The sequence below is a fragment of the Limulus polyphemus genome, unplaced genomic scaffold, assembly GCF_000517525.1.
Source record: "Limulus polyphemus unplaced genomic scaffold, Limulus_polyphemus-2.1.2 Scaffold5885, whole genome shotgun sequence".
In the NCBI taxonomy this organism is placed as follows: domain Eukaryota; kingdom Metazoa; phylum Arthropoda; class Merostomata; order Xiphosura; family Limulidae; genus Limulus; species Limulus polyphemus.
In genome coordinates this window covers 12,583-21,658 of record NW_013671495.1, presented here as the reverse complement: position 1 = coordinate 21,658, position 9,076 = coordinate 12,583, and positions in this window count along the sequence as shown.

Here is a 9,076-nt window from a genome sequence, read left to right as displayed (position 1 = left end):
TACATATATATATATATATATATATATATACTCGATATCTCTGGAAATTACTTGTACCTGAAGATGACAAAATTTTGTGGAAATGTCGTGCATTTATAATAAAGTTTTTCATTGCCCAGTCAAGCCGTCTCAAAACTTTTATTTTTTAAAAGGTGGGTTCCTCGTTATCAAGACGTTTTATAAGTACCTAATTTGTTTAAGATGACTAAAATTACTAGCATCGTAAAAGAGATCCATCAATAAAAAGGAAAATATTCAACCAATAAATATATCATTTGGGCCATTCTAATATCTGTATCAATTATTTAGCTCGTAATTTTTCATTTTATAATGATATTGGTTGCTTACTGATTTTATTAAACAATCGATTAATTTGTTTGTTTTGTTTTTTCTAGGGTAGAGGTTAGTCTTCTTTGAAAGCAACAGGGGATCGTTAAACTTTGATGTCATTGATGTTGCTATGACTATGAAGAAACTCTATGCTAGTATGAATATAAGATAAACGTCACAAGACATTACTATCTGTTTGGTAAGTTTTAGTTTTACCCTGCACGCTACGGTTTAAGGTAAGATGATGTACTGATCAGTCTTTTTATATGTTACTTTTATTAAAAGATGTTAAACCTTATATTATTTTATGTTCTTTGATTTCCATCCACTTTCATGTTAAGTTTTTAAGACACTAAATTATTATCAGTGAATATAATTTAAAAGTTGCAAGTAAAAACTAAAATTTTTAACAGAAGTATTAAATTCTTTATTCTGTTGTTTTTTATTAAAATTTAAAGACTATCTTGATATTTATCATAAACTTTATGAAACTCTTCTGTTTTAGCTTTTAAAATGGAAGTTTTATGTGTAAACTAATACAGAAAAAGTTAATGCATTATCCAGTTGATTTTTAAATTTTAGTTAAGTTTGACATTTAGTGATATATTCATTATATAGGTAGTTCGCTTTGATGAGAAAATAATAGCTAATATTAATAATAATATTGTATTACTATTAGTACATATCAACACAAAATTTCACTTTTCACTCTTAGTCTTACCTGGATCGGTTTCTATGACTAGCGTCCAACATTCCTAATATTTATTCAGGCTGTGGGAAAAGCTGGAACTTGGAACGCTAAAGCTGAACAGAGTTATTCAGTTATTGACAGTTCTATCTTTAGCACTAACCAAAAGGATATTAGTAAAATTACAGTACACACTGTTTAGTTCAGGTATGAAACATTTGAAACGAGATAACTGACTTTTATCAGCAAATTGTGTAAATTAACGTTACTATGTTCCCACTCCTAGGCTGCTCTCTCTGTTTATATTATTACCTACAGCAAATTTATGGCACTATGCAAATATTCCAGTTTTGTAGAAATGTTAAAAGACAAAATAAAGCAATTTGTTATAGTTTCATGGATTGGATTGGATGTTGAATTACCCTCCCTAGATAATTTAAAAGAATCTGCCAGCAAAACAACTATGTTGCAACATTGATTACTGAGTGGGACATTATTTTTGGTGAAAATACTCTGGAATTTTGAATAGACTTCAACTTTCATTCAAGATTACTATAAAGTATAAGTATAAGGACACAAAATGAGGTAGGAAACCAGCTGGTTTTTATAAAACAATTAAAAGAAGAACAAACAGAAAGAGATAATGTAGTTAAAGAAGAAAGAGACAGAAAGTTAAAAGAAGATCAGGAAGAATGGGACAGAAAATTAAAAAAATACCAGGAAAAACGTAATAGATATTTAACAGAGGAACTAAAAGAAGTAGACCTTCTGTTGAAAGAAAAATTAAAATAGAAATAAATTTGACAATATCAATGATTCTGTAGAAGACATACAAGGGGATTATAACAACAAATTTGAAGAAATGCAGAAGAACATAAAAGAAGCACAGAAAGGCTGTGAAGATAAATTGAAGATGTAAAAAAAAAATATGAATGAAGTAAAAAAGACATCAACAAGGTAGAAAAGATCATCATTGAGGTTGAAAAGAACATCAGTAACAGAATGAAACATCTAGAAAAGGAGTTGTTAAATGCCAAGATTAAACCATCCACACACCCCTTTCTACATTGGCTCAGGATTTCCAGCCTGAAATTCCATATGGCACAAAATGTGGAATAGGACTACATATTACCTATTACCTATACTGCTGTGCCATCTGTTACTAGAGGACCTTCCTGGACTATTCCATCCATGAAACTACCAAAATCAGTTCCATAATTTAGCTGGTCAGTTTGACATTGGCCAGTGAAGAAACCAAATGATTATGATGGGAAAGTACCAAGGACGTTATACCAGGCTCACTTTGACATCATTTCCAAGGTAAATGGATAGAATAGTGAACAAAGTCATCCATCTTGCTGCTCATTGAAAAGAACCAGCTTTATTAACATTAAGTAACCTTCTAGTTGAGTCATAGCAACTCTCAAACATAGGTAGCCATCTTATCCATCAGTTTTGGAGTGTCACACTAGAAAGAAGTATTCAGAACAAAGTTCTGGAATAAGATATAGAGGAAAGAAAGACTTGCCCAATTATCTTACCTGTACACTTCTCATAAAATTATGGATTTATTAACATGTGACAAATTTATGGACATTATAACAGACAAGTATATTAGGATCAGGCAGAAGAAAAGTAGATTTACATATTTAAAGGATGCTCTACAGTTGGTGATGGAACTATAATCCATTAAGGTTGCAGATGAAGTAATAAGGACATCATCTAGAACAGTGTTTCTCAGCCGGGTTTGCCAGATGACCTCTGCATCTGGGCTTTGGTTGTTGTGACCCCCCATTTTCTCTACAAGGATGAAAAAATTCTTGGTGGAGTTTGTCATAGTTCATAACAAAAGTGATATGTGCACCTCGAGGACTAAAAAATACAGACTCAGTGCAAACAGCTTATGACCCTCCAGGAAACCATTTGAGAAACACTGATCTAGAAATTAATGGAATAACAGATCCTGCAGTATTGAAACATCAACTCTCCCTAACAATAGTCTAGAAGAATTGAAAGAATCAAAAAGATAACAGGTGTTTCAAGTTTAACTTGAAGGGAAAATATTGCCAGAAACTGCAAAAATATGCCTGTAAGGAATAAGATCTTTCAGAGGATACCAGAAAGAGGTAACTTTTATAATTGTGAGAAACCTGGCCATTACAGCCAAGACTGTAAGGAATCAAGAGCTGTTATCAAGCCAAGGAGACAGATCCTAACCAGGTGAATGGAACAACACAGAGCTAATGAGGCATCAATAAAACAGGAAATAGTTGGATTTATGAAGTGAAGCTCACTTGGAAATACTCCATCTACCACAAATGAGAAAACATGTTCATTATTTGAGGGAAATCATCTGTGAGTCTGTTGGCTTATTGATGGAAGATCGTGTAGTTACTGATTGACACTGGTTCTACAGCCACAGTTGTTCATCTCAGTTTGTTAATGAAAAGTGGAAAATTGTCTTCAGAGATGAAGAAAGAAGAGGGATTGATGCAAACAACAGTTCCAATAAAAGGGAAGTTGAAAATTATTTCTGTTGTAGAAAGTTTATCTGTGCCTCATAATGTGTGGGTAATTGAGGAAGGGTGTATTTTGGGATGCGAGGCTAGACTAGCTTCAGATAGCTTCACAGTCTATGACCAGGAAATACTTGTGCACTACATGCCAATTACTAAACTGGAAGTTGAATGTTTAGTAGAAACAGAGACAGTGGTAATTGTACTATAAAGAAGTGAGACACTCATATCAAGAGGTAATAGCAATGGTTCTTCATCTAATGACTAGGGAAGAGTGGAACCAATTACTTCCAACATGTCATGAGAGATTAGCAGTTGAAAAAGCTCTACTATATGTGAAGAATAAAAGTGTTGTATGTGACTTTACTCAGGAAAGACTTAAATTAGCTTTTGATAAAGTGAAAAGTAGCTATGCTGTAAATGCTGATAAGACTGGATTCCATAGAGGTGACATGGTATGGCTATATAATCCCTGTTGCAAGAAAGGATGAGCCCAAAAATTAAGTAGGAGCTGGGAGGGGGGCCATATGTTGTACTGAAAAGAATCAATTACATAGTTTGCCAAATTCAAAAAGATGGGTTATTCAAGCCAGAGGTCTTCCCTTGTGATCATCTTTGAAAGTACATCAATTTAAGAATGACCAACTGGATAACTCATTGTCAGTAGAATCTCAACTGGCTGAGGAGCCCAAACTTTCTGTTGAGACTACTTGCAGAGGATCATAAAAGCTAGAAGTATCAATTCATTCACCTGACCATCTATCCAGGAAGAACTCCAGTGACAGGACAGCCAGTGACCATAAGGGACAAGAGACCATTCTGTACATTTAATTAAGTTATTGTTAATTTTCTCTTGGTTTAATGTAAGTGGCTATTGTTCGGGACGAACAATACTAAGGAAGGGGCAGTGTTACGACAGCTGAAGTCACGTGACGCTGGTAACATGTAATGAGTTCTAGAAAGATCGGGGAACATCACGAATAATCTAGTATTTGCTAGGCGCCCTCTATTCTTGTATATAAGTGCGCCAGACAATGAATCGGAAGTGAATAGCGGACAGAGAGATTGAAGATATAAACGTAAGGGAACATAAGGGACAAGAGACCATCCCATATGTTTACCATAGGCCTCAGGAGAGAAAACCATCAAAAATACTTGTTATAAAAACTTGATGTCACATACTTCAAACTTTTTAGGCATTCTACACCCCCAAGCTACCAAATTACAACATTAAAAATATAGTTTACAACACTTCCCCCTTTCCAAGATTGTGGAGTCCTTTGTACAAACCTAATACAAAAAACACACCCCAAGAGAAAGTGTTGTAAGCTATATTTTTACTGTTGTAATTTGGTAGCTAGAGAATGTAGAATGCCTAAAAAGTTTGAAATGTGTGACATCAAGATTTTATTATGTATTCAAACATGGATTATAAGTAAACTGTTTTGTGAAACATTTTTAGATTTGTTAAAAAGGATAGAATAATTTTCAAGATAGAGAGTGAACCAGTCATTGTGTTAGTTAATGCAATTACTAGGTGCAAGAAAATAGCTTTATCACATTAGTTATTGTCATTTTCTGCATAAGCCTACAAAAAATTTGCAGCAGTACATAAGTGTTCAAGTTTTGCATAAGCATCATAGGAGGAAATAACTTATTATCGTTACATGGACTGGACATTGAATTATTTCACCAGATAATTTAAAAGAGCCCACCAGGAAATGAAATGTACTACAACAGTGTCACTTTGTACAATCTTTGTGCAAACACTGGTCAGATACCACAAAAATGCTGTCATTTTATTTTGAACTGGCTTGTTTAATTCCCTCTGTGCTCTTCTCTCTTACAACAAGAGTATCTTGTCAATTATCAAGGGGCTTATTATGCGAAGTACATGTGTACTTTCTAACTGCTCAATGAAATATAAACAACATAAATAAATTAGAAATGCAACATTTGCTGATGTTATATATTCTCATGCTAGAAGTAGTCAAATCACAAATAAGCACTTGCTGATAAAGATCAGGATTACAAATTTTCTAAAATGTTATTTTTGAAGATTTTTACTTTATCAATGACATTCGTCCAAAGTTTGTCTATATTCCAAATAAATATTTTGAAGTACAATGGATAGTGCTATATAGGTTTGATCACATATTTTTGTATTTTAGGGAATTACTCAGAAAAATGTATTAAATTGACTAAATTTGTTCATTTTTATTTATTTGAAAACAAACTAAAAGATAAACTGGGAGAGATGGCTTCTGAAAACAAAATCACGTATATACATTAAAATTCTATGTACAAGTCATAATGAAAAGAATACTGTCAATAATGTTCTAGTCATCAAAATTACATGAAAAATCCAGTTTTTTACAATAATTTTGAATTGTTGCTCCCTAAAAACTGCACATTCTCTCAAAAGAGCAACCTAAAACTTAGATATGTTATATTCCTCTCAAAACAAAACAGATGAATCCTCAGTGAAGAAAAGTGATCAGGGATTTCTTAGGACTTTTTATATGTTAAAAAGCATGCTTTTCCCAAAAGAATTGTATCAAAATATATTATATTACAATTTTTTTGGAATCAAGCCTCAGATTTATTTGGAATAGAAGAGCTTGTTGTCTCTATCAAACAAGAGGGAATCCCCAGTAGCCACAGCTGTAATTAGATCTAAACTTGGTCAAGAGATGGAGCTATGAGCTCAATGTTTATAAAAAAAACTCCAAGCCATTCTTTGAGCTACTGTGCTGAGGCTAAAAATATCCTACCCCAGAAATATTGTAACTTTTAAAGATGTTATAGATACATATCTAATAAGCAATGCTTTTATATTTCTATAGCAAGCTATTTCTCACATAAATATATAAAGTATGTGAAAGTTACAATATTTGTGGGGTGAGGTGGTTTTCATAAAAATAACTAGCTAGCAAAAACACAAAAATTGGGAATTATTAAGCCAGAAGGCTACTGTTAGCAACTGTAAAAGAACTGTCTTTCTCTCTTGCGAGGAGGCCAATCTTCACAGAAGGGCAGTACCTGGTGGCACAACCTCTGATATTATCACCAGTACAGGATAGACTGTAATTTCACAGTTCTGCACAGACTATCAGTCACATTATTTCATAACTCAGTACACATGTAAAGAACAGTTTGCATCATAATTGTTCTAGCTTTACTTATTAAATATAGCATGTTTCTATAAAAGAAATAAATGGTAAAATATTTCTGAAGCAAGAGCTAAGCTCTGGGCAGCCATGACACTTAATAGGCTATAGTTAAAACCATCTGAAGATCTCTGTTAAGGAAGCTGAAATTGAATAAAGGTCAGTGTTAGATCTTCCTTTTTTTGTTATTAAATCCATAGTGATGTGTAGCTTTAGATGCTAATTTACATACCTTACTTTGTGGAAGATAATAAGTGGCTCATTTATCTAATTAAGTACATGTGTCTTTAAATTCAAAGCCAAAATTGTTTTAAAAAGTAGAAATGTGCCCTATTTCAGTTTCCAGTTATCCTGCCGAAGATTAGGGTAATCAAGCCAACCTGTTATGTTTGATAGATGGAAGCACATGTACAAATACACACATAGTTAATCATCCTTACAGAAAGATATAAATTGCTATTATATATTGGGTCAATCTGCTTTCATATTTTAGCTTTGACTGTATATTTCTTTAGTCTTCATGCCCAGTGTCAGTATAGGTGATTGATTTACAAAATGTGAGACACTATGCATCATATTCATGATAGTAAAGCCCCACCACCTACTCTTTCCTCAGTGGCTCAGCAGTAAATGTAGGGGCTTATAACACTGAAATTTGGGGTCATATCCCTGTGGTAGACATACCCCAAATTATCTACTATGCAGCTTTATGCTTAACAACAACAAAAAGACATGTTAGTAAATTCCTTAGAACAGGATGGTCCAACCTTTTACCTAAAGAAGGTTGGATATAGAGGATGGGAATAATAGAGGGCCATAATATGTTAGTTGTGTGACTTACTGATATGAGAATTTTCTTTTAAAAAATTATATATGTAAAAATTTTTAATGCATAAACTTGAAATTTAATGTGCAAATAATGAGTGCATGTACCAGGTAAACTTGTTCATTGAGAAAGATACAGTGCATGAAATGAACAACTTACATGCACATATATATTTTAGAATAGAAGTAGTCTTTAAAGTATTTGTAAATCATAATTTTCCAGATGTTATAAAAGGATATTTATCAAAATAATTGGGGACAGAATGTAGATATACCAATGCACAAGTAAGTCTATAGCATCATCAGCTGCAAGTTGTATGATATATCTATTACTTTAGTGGCAAAATTCAGGGGGGTGATTCATTGCTCTCCTGTGATTTTCGAATCTGAAATACCGCAGTTTAAATCTGAAGTCCATTGAGGGATCTTACTGTTATAAATAAATTATCGTTAATAACAAAAAGTTTTGGTTTTGTGTGATTGTTGTTAAGCACAAAGCTACACAATGGATTATCTGTGCTTTGCCCACCACAGATATCAAAACCCAAATTTCAGCATAATAAGCCTGTAGACTTACTATTGAGCCGCTGTAAGGTGGGGGGGGGGGGGCTATAAAAAAGGATAAGTGACACTGAGAAATGTATACTACATAACAAATAAAACAGAATTTCTTGCAGTATAACATGAGCTCAATGTAACCCTTGAACCACAGGTAACCTGCTACGATGATCTGTACATGAAAAATATGTTTGTGAAATTAAAATCTAATTCAAGTATTTATAAAGTATCACTTTCCTGGACAATGTTAATATATAGGATAGAGAACAGTTACTATTGTTATGACAGCGAAAGTCACGTGATGCTGCTGGTGCGTTTGGCGCTGATAGTGTGCGTGAAGTTTTTCGAATTATTAGGGAATTTCCCAAATTTTGAAAATGCCTCTTTGTTAGTATATTAGCCTGGCAGAAAAAGCCTGCATGAATGTATGTATGGATAAGCAAACAGTAGTCACTGTGAGTTTTGGGTAATTTACGATTCTGTTTCGAGCTAGTGTGTGTTTTGCACTTGTAAAGAGCAAAGTTATCGAGATTGTGAATCGCTGTGGTTTATAGCATGTAATATAAAAGTTGTTAAGTTTAAAGTGACAAGAAACATACTGACTGTGGAATTACTGTGTACTAAAAGTTTGTATCGAGAAAGAATAAACTGGTTTAATCAAGAAAGACTTGTATCGCTGAAGTTCCTCGGAAAGAATTTCTACCGGAAATTTACAAACAAGCAGATACGTAACACTATATTATCTATTCTTATGTACAGCTCTATTGGTGAATTTTAGTATTTATACTGGTATTGCCTTTAATTATTCCTAAATACTTAAAACTACTGCATTTATCTTAGTGCAGTGATTGAAATATATCATTTTAAGACATGTGAATTAGTTGAACTCAAGCCAGTTTGTATTTTTATAAACAATTTTTTTCATACATTTGTGAAACATACTGCACCTGGATCTCAGTGTACCAGTGAACATCAAAGCTGTTATATAT